The following is a 12,122-nucleotide window of genomic DNA, read 5'->3' as shown; positions in this document are numbered from 1 at the left end:
ACGTCTCACGACAGCGTGGCTTCGTAGTAAGAGGGTGCGGGTGCTTGACTGGCCTGCCTGCAGTCCTGACCTGTCTCCCATTGAAAATGTGTGGCGCATTATAAAGCGCAGAATAAGACAAAGGAGACCCCGGACTGTTAAACAGCTGAAGCTGTACATAAAGCAAGAATGGGAAAGGATTCCACTATCAACGATTCAACAACTAGTCTCCTCACTTCCTAAACGTTTATTGAGTGTTATTAAAAGGAAAGGTGATGTAACACAATGGTGAAGAAGCCCCTTTCCCAACTACTTTGGCACTTGTTGCAATTATAAAATTCTAAGTTTATCATTATTTGCTTATGGAAATAAAGTTTATGAGTTTGAACATGGATAATCTTGTCTTTGTGGTGTATTCATTTAAATATGGGTTAGAAAAGGTTTGCAAGTCATTCTATTCTAATTTTACTGACATTTTAAACTTTTTCCCAACTTCAATGGAATTGACTTTTGTAGAAAAACACAAAACTAATATAAACAAAAAAGTCTAATATCGGGAATGGAAGAACAGTTTGCTTATTTCATTGATATGCTTTCAATGCAGAGATGCTTTTAGGTGTATTTTTTTATCCGTCTGCATTATCACGTGTTTTGGAGTCAATATTTTACACACTTGGATTGACTAGACTCTTACGGATGTAAGGAGGCCATGGTTGTGTACCAACATCCCCCTATGTTTCTGGTCTACAAGTAATCCCAAGAGCCAAGAAGAAATCCGCAGGTTCCAGAGCGTTCTACATTGGGGCCCCGGTGCTGTGGAATGCTCTGCTCTCTAAGATTCGATCTGCAGCGGAACTGTTTGAATCTATCACACTTATATTATATAGCCTATGAATGACCTCTATTTGTCACGGTTGCCATGGCGCCCAATTGGCACCCCGTGTGGTGCCAGCTGCGACTCAATGACAGATTGGCTTTCTGTCTATTTGAGCTCAGTGCTCTCACTCTACCTTTGTCAGTGCGTCAACAAACCTCTGCCCGGCAAAACGTGGGTTTCGAGTCGGTCCTGTTCCTGTTGGTATTTCCTGTCCGGTTTTGTTCCCGTTTATTCTGTCCCGTTTAATTTCGGTTTCCAGTTTTGTTTCCGTCTATTTTGTCCTGTTTATTGTTTTTACCAGTTTTCGTTCTCGTCTAGTGTGTCCTGTTTAATTTCAATATCCTATTTTGATATCCATCCTGTCCGTCCCATCCTGTCCAGTATCGACCGCATCCGTCTGATATCAACTCGGGCAATTGGTATCGATCTCGTCGGCCTCTGGCTTCCTGTCGTTCCACGCCAGACTGCTGCCTCACGTGCATGACTCCCCATTTCCCGTAAAATAAAAGGCTTTGTCTGAAAACGTCACGCGTTTGGGTCCTGATCCTGTTCCGCTTCATGACACTATTTCAATGTTGATAATATCTGTGTATTGTTTTTTGATACTACATCAATTGAAACCTTGTCAAACCATTGATTTTATTTATATTCTATATTATACTTTAATTTATATTTACAGCGGAACCTGGGTTTTCGAACGCCTCTCAGTTCGAACAAATGGGAGTCCGACCCAAAATTTGGAGAAATTCTTGCTTCGCTGTTCGGTCAAAAAATCGGAGTTGGATCGCCGGTTATGCGTGAGAGCGTACGCTATAGGGTGCGATGCTGAGCGGCGTACGGGTGTAGATGGTGTAGATGGCCCCCCACCCCTCGTGACCAACTGTTATCACGTGCGCGCTTGCCTCTTTTTGCTTTCGCTTTTAATATCGGTGAACGGAGTGTTTTAGCCCCTAACTATGCCTCCGAAGAAGGTCGGTGCAAGCAGGACAGGTGAAAAGAGTTTTTCCTTGCCCTCATGTCGGTTTTAGCTCAGGTGATGTGGTCATGATAGTCTGTAGTTTGCAATAGTCTGTGGTCTGTGCAGCCCTTTGAGACTCTTAGTGAGTTAGGGCTATGCAAAAAATGTATTGACTTGTTCTCTAGGGTTAGGGTTAGGGTTAAATTCAATACTTTGCCATACAGCAATTTTACCTTGCAATCCCCACCTCAGAATAGAAGAATATCCCGGGGATCTACTGTATGTCTGAAACGGTTTTGCTAAAAATCCAGGTACATTACTCGTGTTTCCTCCGAAGACGCATCGTCAGCACGATCCAAAATCCACCCCGAAGAAGAAGTCACGGAGGTGCTGGAGCCCATCCCAGCTATCTTTGGGCAGTGGGCAGGGGACACCCTCAACCGGTTGCCAGCCAATCGCAGGGCACACAGGGACACACTAGCACACCTAGGGACAATTTGGACCGGCCAATGAACTTGACAGGCATGTTTTTGGAATGTGGGAGGAAACCGAAGTGCCCGGAGGAGACCCACGCGGGCACGGGGAGAACATGCAAACCCCACACAGGAAGCTTGGATGTCACGACCTCAGAACTGTGCCGCACACGCGCTAACCACTGCCCCACCGTGCTGCCCGCTCGCCGGTCCTGTCCCAATGGATTTCTGACGCGCGCAGCCGTCGACGGCAGCGAACGTCCGGAGTTAGGGAGCACCTCCGTGTAAATCAGCCCAACGTCGGAGTCATGCATCCAGCTAATATGTCTTCCGAGCCGTCCGACCGTAAAGCCTTCAATAGCGCTTATCTCCGCAAGGTGACAAGATCCCGGCGTCACATTTCAGTCATAGAAAAACAAAAAGACTCCGCGACATAAAGCACCTTCGAGGAGAGGAAGCCGAGCGCTGGATGCTATAAACAAAGCCGACGCCTCCTTTGACTTTTATGTGCTGCGTGGAGATAAATTCACCTCCGGATCAAGTCACGAGTGCTCCTTTCTATTTTTTGGGGTTCGAATCCGCTGAGAGTGGAGAAACCTTGAAAAACTGCTCCTGTACCCGGAACTGAGATCTTTCCTTCTATTGAATAGAACCCGTGTGGTGCAGTTAGGGGAGGCAGGTGAAGTTGTGCCTCACCTGTCATTATGGTCAAGTCAAGTTCTGTTTATTAGTGACACCCTTCATCACAAGAAGTCTCTAAGGGCTGCACAGACCACAGACTATTATGACACCATCCCCTAATCGAAAACCGACATGAGGGCAAGGAAAAACTCAAAACCTCAGCACAAGGAACATAAGAAACCTTGAGAGGGGACTGCACGAAAGGTCATCCCCCTAAAAAAAGGTAGCCTTATAGCTAGCCAAATCAAATTGCACATGTTTTGCTCTTTCACTTTATAAAACGAATACATTGGAATTTGGTTCGTTGTATTTCCTGTAAAAGAAATCATTAAAAATAGGAATGGATACATTTGTTTAATACATGAATAGATTCCCATTCTATGCTCTACATTTATTGCCTATAAATAGTTATCAATGCTTGAAAAGATTTATACCTTTAAGTAACGTCATCAATGTAGCCTAATGTAGCGGAGTAAAAGTACAGTTTCTTCTTCACAAATCCACTCAAGACAAAAGTAAAAAGTTTAGTGATTTCAAAATTCTCCTAGAAGTACAAAATGTCCCAAAATTTACTCAAGTCAATGTAATGAAGTAAATGTACCTCGAAATTAGAATTAGTGGCTGCTAAAGCTAGCGTCACGAAGGCGAATCGGTTTTCCAAATGCAGATGTGAAGATACCGTACTTAACACATACACCTGCAATCAGCGAATTGGTGAGTATCTTTTGTCTCTTTTTTTATGTATTGTTCTTTTAGTATGTGATGGAGCATCGGTGTAGTTGTTTTCTTCTCATGTGATTTTATTCCTTGTGTTCTTTCCTTTCGTGTTTTGTTCAGTTACAATCAGTTGGTATTCCACCAGCTACCGTGTCTTCTTTTTTTCATGTTTTTTTTTCTTCGTTGGAACGAGTTCGTGTTCCAACATGTATCAAATTGTTTTCCTTTCATGTTTCGTTCAGTTACAGCTAACTACTATGCCTCCATTATATTTCACGGCACTTTCGTTGTTTGTTTTTTACACCAATCGGTATGTTTCTTGTGTCGTCTTACTTTGATGTTTTGTTCTATTAGAGCTGGTACGTGATGGGACAATATGCTGTTTTATGTGTTATTATTGCTTATTTCAACTATATGCTTTTAATGCAGAGATGCTTTTGGGTGAATTTTTTTATCCTTCTGAATTATCATCAGATTTTATTTCGCCACATCCTGCCACTTTTTACTTTCATGTTTTGTTCATTTACATCTAATTATTGTTTCGACGTTTGGTAGTTGGGATGTGTCATTGAGCCTGTGTCAGAGTAGCTTTTAAATGTTTTTAAAATTTGTAAATTCCAGAAAATTTTGCTATTCTGTACGCGATGCAATTCCTTTCCTATAGATAAATCAATTATAAAATCTCATTTTTGGTCTACATGACCAGGATACCAGTCTTTGGCCACACTAGAACCTAAAATCCGTTCTAGTTCTAGTCTGCTTCACAAACCACTCTCACAATTTAGCCGTAGAAAGACTGAATCATTTCAGAATTCGGGTTGAAGCCAAAATACACCGGAAAAGAAAATGGAGGCAAACGCCAAACACAAGGGCACGAATTTGAATTTTGAACTGCAGACACGAGGCACTCGAACATCGTTTTATGAATTTACAATCCGAATAAATGTGTTTGTAGCGCTTGTTAATCTAGGAAGGGGAATAGGTCTTTTTTTACGCGGAGATTCTACTGTAGGATCGTTTTTGCGAGACATCCTCAAGGACGAGCGCTTCCGATATTCCTTCTCCGATCGGACTCGGCGCGAGGCAGACTTTCCTCTGCCTCGGAGTCCCAAAAGCTCACGTGTGAAGGAAAAGAGACCTGGATGAACCCGGCCACCCGCGGACGTTCCCCGAAAATCTCCATCTCTTCCGAAAAACCTCCTAAAAAGCCAAATTGGACCTCGTTAAAATTCTCAGTTTAAAGTCAAACTCAAGGTCAACGAGTCCTCTGAGTGATAAATAGATAGATAGATGTCTAGACAGACAGACAGACAGACAGACAGACAGACAGACAGACAGACAGACAGACAGACAGACAGACAGACAGACAGACAGACAGATAGATAGATAGATAGATAGATAGATAGATAGATAGATAGATAGATAGATAGATAGATAGATAGATAGATAGATAGATAGATAGATAGATAGATAGATAGATAGATAGATAGATAGATAGATAGATAGATAGATAGATAGATAGATAGATAGATAGATAGATAGATAGATAGATAGATAGATAGATAGATAGATAGATAGATAGATAGATAGATAGATAGATACTTTATTCATCATGATGTCCTATTCCGAAGCGACTGACAACAAAAATGTTGCAGGTATACAAAAAAAAAAAACAGCTTATTGTGTTTGAAAAGTAGTTTACTTTCCTCTACCGTAGAGGGAATTTTTCCATTATCTCTATTTGCCCGTTAAACTCGTCAACTATCAAAATCAGTGAATAATTAAAGGAGCCAATCACAACAGAATGCCAAGCATTGTCCACACATCTAAAATGATCATATAAACCCATCCTCTTTCGTCATGCTTTTATCAGAGAGGTCAAACTCAGTTTGGGTCTGGGGCCACATCCAGAATTTCTGTTCTCGGGTGGGCCGGATCAATCATTTCAATTTTTACGCTCAATCATTCCGACGACCCTGTATCTTATGATCACAGATGACACGGGATCTGTTCTAAACATAACACATTTGTTCACAAACGATAGGGAACAAAATGATGTCCATGTTTGTCACGGAACGGTTTATTTTAACAGCGACATCAATGCATTTTTACACCTGAACCAACTCACCGCACTGCATCAACTCAAGCGGGAGTTATTAGAGGAAATGTTTTGCCTTTGTTGTCGTACTGGTTTGAAATAAATAAAAAAGAAATACAAAATAAAGGAGCTTGGCCTACTAAAGCTGAGAGTACCCTTACGCCCACTCTCGGGACCTAGACCCTGTTACAGTGTATGCAACATCAGGGTTTAAAGTCTATGCTATGATTCTAGATCGACACGTCACGTTATGAAATGTGAATTTCTATTTCCTGGTACTCACTTGTTCAGTCTGCATGCTGGACATCAGCTCTTTTACACATTAACTGCACTCTAGTGACCGGAGAGGGCATTTGTTTTCCATTTAAAAAAAAAAAAATCTTAACTTTTGATAGAAATGACCGAGTAATGTCATGATTACCGATACGCTTCACCTTGTGCCCGCTTCTTTGGCGCAAACTGCCTCTGAATTTGATTGGCTCTCTGTCCCTATTTACACCCACTCCTACCCGTCCCCTGTGGTCAGTCCCTCTGCAAACCTCAGTTTACACTAGGCAAGCCTTTTTTCGACCCTGACTCCAACCTGTTTTTTGCTCCTGTCTGTCCCCCGGCTTCGACTCGTTTTTGGTCCTGACAAGAACAGCGGTTCTTAACGTCGTTGAAGCTACCGAACCCCACCAGTTTCATATGCGCGTTCACCGAACCTTATTTAGGTATAGAATAAAATATGAAATTTTTCAAGACATATCATTTTTCTACTGGTGCACAAAAACAACCGTGCAAAACAAAACCAACATAGCTCATAAATTTGCAAATTCCAGAACTGAAAATCAATGTGACCACTGCTGTTGCCTTTAAGAGACCAGTTCTGATTTGCACGGTAGTCTGTTCCTTTGTGTTCCAATGTTTAGCATCCTTGAAATGGAATTATCGGAAAAAAATGTCGTAATAATTGATATTGAAAAAAAATCTTGGCTTTCTTGGCAGTAACTGGATACTTTACACCAAAACGAACAGACGGGAGCATTATTGTTCTGAAGAGTTGCTGTTGAACCTGAATCCGCTGAATTGAAATGATTTTGTCAAGGCATCATATTATATACGAAACACAAAGCCCTTTCCAAAGAGCCCTTGAGCAAAGGATGTAATGTCATTGCCACAAAGTTCTTTTTTAAGAAAGATATGGAAGCCACAAGTGTGAATATGAGCAAGCCTACTCAAAATTCCATAACGAAAGATTTTTTTCATCCCTCGGTGATCTAGGAGCGAGTGCAGGGTTCGGGAGCCATTAAAGCAAAAAACACAAATATTGAGAGAGCCACAACTTAGATTTAAAGACAAAATTCTGCAAAGCTGCTAAACGCGCTCTACAAACAAGAGCTAATTCTTCAGCACATTTGATTTCACTGTGTGACGTTTGATGATTATATATAATCCATGAAATAATATTAATGCCAGAGCCTGTGTCCCATATCAATATAAGTATAGCACTTCAAATGGATCTCCCTCCCTCAGGTACTTCAGGGTGTCAAAGCTCATTTTGACCGGCCTTAAAAATGGTTTCAATACAAGGTGCAAGCAAAGTCCTTGAGTAAAAATGTCACAAAATACTGCAAACAAAAAAGGTACGGTTCTTATAACATGAGTGCAATGAGCGAGAGATCAAAGCGAGTGTCTCGCGCTGTGTGCAGAGATCCGCCCACCTATTCTGTTCACCCAATCAAATTTCTCTGAGTGGTTTGCTGGTGTTTTCACCTGTTTACAGTTTGTTTGTGTCGTGGGCTTTCATGATAAAGTATCTCAACAGTGGACATACAATTAACTAGCTTACATTCAAAGGATTTCTTAGCAGTCTATCATGATTACTGATGTGATGCACCTGTTCCTGCTACTCTGGCGCCAACTGCCTCAGACTCTGATTGGCTCCGTGTCCCTATTTAAACCCACTCCTATCAGTCCCCTTTTGTCAGTCCGTCTGCAAACCTCAGTTTACGCTAGGCAAGCGTTTCGACCCTGACTCACTCCTGTTTTGGCTCCCGTCTGTTTCCCGGCTTTGACCCATTTTCTGATCTCGACCACGTTTTTTGTACTACTGACCCCTTTTTTCCGTTCCTGACACCGCCATCTCTTGCCACGGAAGTGCCACTTCTGCGTTCAGAGCAACCTGCTCCCCGCGACCAGCGATCACCGGATCGTGTGTCCAAACCTTTCCCTTCTTCCCAATAAAACTGAGAGAAACGTACGCAAGTGGGTCCTGTCTCTGTTCTGGTCTTGACTACTGCCAAAATGGGGTAAAATCGATGTGACAACTTGAATGTAAACTGTGGTAAAAAAAAATGCCGTAAATGTACTGGACTAAAACAGTACTTCCTCAGGGTTACCTCAGCTAGCTGGTACCCCAAATCGGGATCCTCTTCCACAGAATTTGGAACGCCACTGAAAAAAGAGCTGCTGTATTTTCGAGCCATCTGTACTCGTGAATAGAGCCGTATATGACTACTCACTGAAAAACGGGACGGCGTTATACTGTACACTGGAACAAAAACAGCGACCAGATGATGAAGGTGCTGTATCTGAGTCAGATCAGGAGATTTCACCTGTTAAGGGTAAGCATGGAAAGAAGTACTGTATCTGTTTTATGCGGAGGAAGCAAACCTCTACCTAAAAGAACGGTCTGAAAACGGATGGGAACTGCCAGACTGTACTTGCACAAGACACACCACAGCAAGTACTACTACTCAGGTGCTTAAGAGATCCCTGAACCTTGAATTCATCATCGACTTCTGCTGCCTTAAAATCAAACATGAACTACTGGATATACTTTAAAACTGTAATCCGATATAGTTACTAGTTACCTGTTGAAAAATGTCATCAATATCGTAATCCAAATACTACAGTATTGAAGTCATGTAACTGGATTACTTTCAATGACTTTTGCAATACTCTGATACCAAATATGCAGATACAAGACAAAAACACGGTAAATAAACAAACAAAACAGTGTTTCACATGAACGAACGACCTTGAAAAACAGGAAACCAAGGTCAAATGGTTGCTTGTAGTCCTTGAAAAAAAGTGCTAAAAATTTGAACCACGTTATAGAGTTCATCAAGCAAAAACCCAATATTGTTTGAAACACACCAAATGTTGACCCTCTGTCATGATTACCGCTATGCATCACCTGTGCCGGCTCCTTTGGCGCCAACTGCCCCGGACTCTGATTGGCTCCCTGTCACTATTTAAACCCACTCCTATCTGTCCCCTTTAGTCAGTCCGTCTGCAAACATCAGTTTACACTAGGCAAGCCTTTTTCGACCCTGACGCCCACCTGTTTTTTCTCCCGTCTGTTCCCCGGCTTCGACCCGTTTTTGATTCTGACCACATCTGCTCTCCTCTTCTGACCCTGACCACGTTTTTGCTCTCCTGTCCCGGCGACTGACCCGTTGTTTCCGTTCCTGACACCACCATCGCTCGCCACGGAAGTCCCACTTCTGCGTTCAGAGCGACCTGCTTCCCGCGTCCAGCGATCACCGGAGCGTGGGTGCAACCCTTTCCTTTGTTCCAATAAAACTGAGGGAAACGTAACGCAAGTGGGTCCTGTCATCGTTCTGGTCCTGACACTTTCTAAATTTTTTCCCACTTGTTTAAAGTGGGGATAAGAGTATTCAGATTTGTGAGGCTAAGTTAATTCTTATCACAACATGACAATACAGCGATAGAATAATGGAATTTGAACAATAATTACCAGCAAAAAGACACATTGACTAAATGTCCCTGAATGCATCACTAGCAAGCCTTACTACTTCGAGCGTGTGTAAACCTAATCTCTCTCTATCAGCGATTGGAGGTACTCGCTTTGTTCTCTCTGTCATTGCAGTCAAGTAAATATGACAATACCCTTTTTGTTTGCCGTATTTGGTGACATTTTTACTCAATAACTTTGCTTGCACCTTGTCTTTCGGTGTATTAAGCATACGTGTTAGAAATAGAATTGTCATCCTTCAAAGTAATCGTTTGGTACACGTTTACAAATACAACTACATTTTCTCTACGTCACGCCGTCCCGTGTATTCCGTTACCCCTCGACCCCGGTCTCGACCTCCACGGAACCCCTGAGAGCGACTGACTGAACGGTTCCGTTAAGAACGACTGACCCGGAGACTCCCGGGAAATGTATAGCGGGCTGGATGAGGTCATCCGGAGGGCCGGCTCCGGCCCGCGGGCTGTACGTTTGCCGTCTAAGCGCGTAAACAGCATGCAGATGTTGTCCGTCGCGGGGGCCTTGCGGAGCGGAGCGCGCGACCGGGCATCGTCGCTCAGCTGACGGGGAGGAGGGAGATTGTTTTGGGCTAAAATATTCATGAGGGGGGCTCACGATTTCTTTCCAATGTTTCGGAGGAGGGAAAAAAAAACACTCGTGGTCGCCCAGAAGGCCCGATAGGCGGCGAGGCGAGCCTGAAGGTTGAAAAACAGGCGGGCTGGCACGCTGTCACGTCGACGTCGACGCTTAAAAAGCCATTTTAGGGAGCAGAATGTCCAAATCCAATGCAGGCTCCGGGCGCCGCAGCAGCTGAGCGAGGATGCTGCGTGCGTGCGTGCGTGCGTGCGTGCGTCTACGCGCGACGGCGCTACCTTTTCCTTTTTTTGGACGACGACGTCACGCAAGCGATTGATTTATGGCGCAAATAAGAAGCCATCATCGAAGGTGAAGCCCTACCTGGGTGGTCAGGAGGACGCTTTCGGGCTGGAGCGCCGCCAAACGCCAAACGCGGCGACGACAACAAAACCACGCCGGTTGTTGATGACACAGCTGTCCTGCATGCGAAGGAGAGGGCGTCAAACAGATGAGGAGGGATGAGAAGGGATGGGGGGGGGGGCAAATAACCCCTCCCCGGAGGATGTCAACTCAATCCGGGGTTCCGAATGGCAGATGCGGGACCGCGTCTAGCGACGGACGCCTCGACGAGGAAGCGCTTCCATTTTTGGAGGATAAACAGCGCGGCTCGGCGCAGCCTCCTGACTGGGAAGCATCGTGCGATCCAATGCGGAGGGAGGGAGGGAAGGAGGGGGGAGGAGGGAAGGGGGGTTGAGTGGGGTCGAAGAGTCCTGTATTGGGAAAAAAACACGCGCGTCCTTCGCTTTTTCAGGGAGAAAATATGCTTTGCGGGAAATGAGCAAAGGGGGAAGGAGGTGGAGGGAGAAGGGATACTATAGACGTCAAAACAAATCCCTCGGATGTCTTGATTGCTTCACACGTCGCTCACCCTCGCTGAGCTTCAAAGAGATTTTTCATAGGTGGGGCCACTTCGAATCTTGAGGGGCCACACCGTGCAGGTCGAGTCATGTTTATTTATGACACCCTTAATCACAAAGAGTCTCAAAGGGCTGCACAGGCCACAGACATCCCCTGATCTAAAACCTACATGAGGGCAAGGAAACACTCAAAAACCTCAACATGTGGAAAACGAAGAAACCTTGAGTAGGGACAGTCTCAGAGGGCTGCACAGACCACCGTTTATTGCAAACCACAGACCATTATGACAGCATCCCCTGATCTGGAACCAACATGAGGGCAAGGAAAAACTCAAAAACCTCAACATGTGGAAAACGAAGAAACCTTGAGAAGGGACCGCACATGAGGTCATCCCCCTTCCAGGATGACCAGGCTGCAACGGATGTTGCATTAACAGTCACATTAAAAATAAAATACATAATAATTAAAGCATAATATACAGTAAAAATAAAATTATGTCTTGTTGAATGCTAAATGTTTTTATACAACACTTTGTGTAGCGTTTTTTTGGCCTGAAAAGTGCTTTAAAATACAATTGGATTTTATTAGATTTGATATACTTGTCATAGTTGCCATGGCGGCAAATTGGCCCCGCCCCTGTGGCGCCGGCTGCGGCTCATTGACAGATTGGCTTTCTGTCTATTTAAGCTCAGTGCCCTCATTTTTCCTTTGTCAGTCTGTCAACGAACTTCTGCCCCACAAGACGGGGGTTTTGATTCGGTCCTGTTTCCTGTTGGTATTTCCTATCCGGTATTGTTCCCGTTTATTTTGTTCTGTTTTATTTCGGTTTCCGGTTTCGTTCTCGTCTAGTTTGTCCTGTTTAATTTCGATATCCTGTTTTGATATCAATCCTGTCTATCCCGTCCTGTCCGGTATCGACCCCATCCGTCCGATATCTACTCGGGCAATTGGTATCGATCTCGTCGGTCTCTGGCTTCCTGTCTTTCCACGCCAGACTGCTGCCTAACGTGCATGACTCCCCATTTCTTGAAAATAAAAGGCTTGTGTGTATTGTATATCTGTGGTATTTCTGACGTATTTTTGTT

General features: G+C 43.9%; 1 protein-coding gene across 1 annotated transcript in view; it reads right to left on the bottom strand.

Annotated features, from left to right (window-relative positions):
* nyap1 (neuronal tyrosine phosphorylated phosphoinositide-3-kinase adaptor 1) overlaps window positions 1-10,806 on the bottom strand; it is a 43,992-nt gene extending 33,186 nt beyond the window's left edge. The window contains exon 1 of the mRNA XM_088321361.1: window positions 10,501-10,806. The gene's annotated coding sequence lies outside the window, so the exon portion shown is untranslated. The remainder of the gene's footprint in view (window positions 1-10,500) is intronic.
* Window positions 10,807-12,122: the final 1,316 nt, after the last annotated feature.

The sequence above is a fragment of the Urocampus carinirostris genome, chromosome 17 (genome assembly GCF_059441175.1).
Source record: "Urocampus carinirostris isolate Australia breed hairy pipefish chromosome 17, RoL_Ucar_1.0, whole genome shotgun sequence".
NCBI classification, from domain to species: Eukaryota; Metazoa; Chordata; class Actinopteri; order Syngnathiformes; family Syngnathidae; genus Urocampus; species Urocampus carinirostris.
The sequence above is the reverse complement of the archived record's forward strand: the minus strand, read 5'-3'. Positions and strand labels throughout refer to the sequence as shown.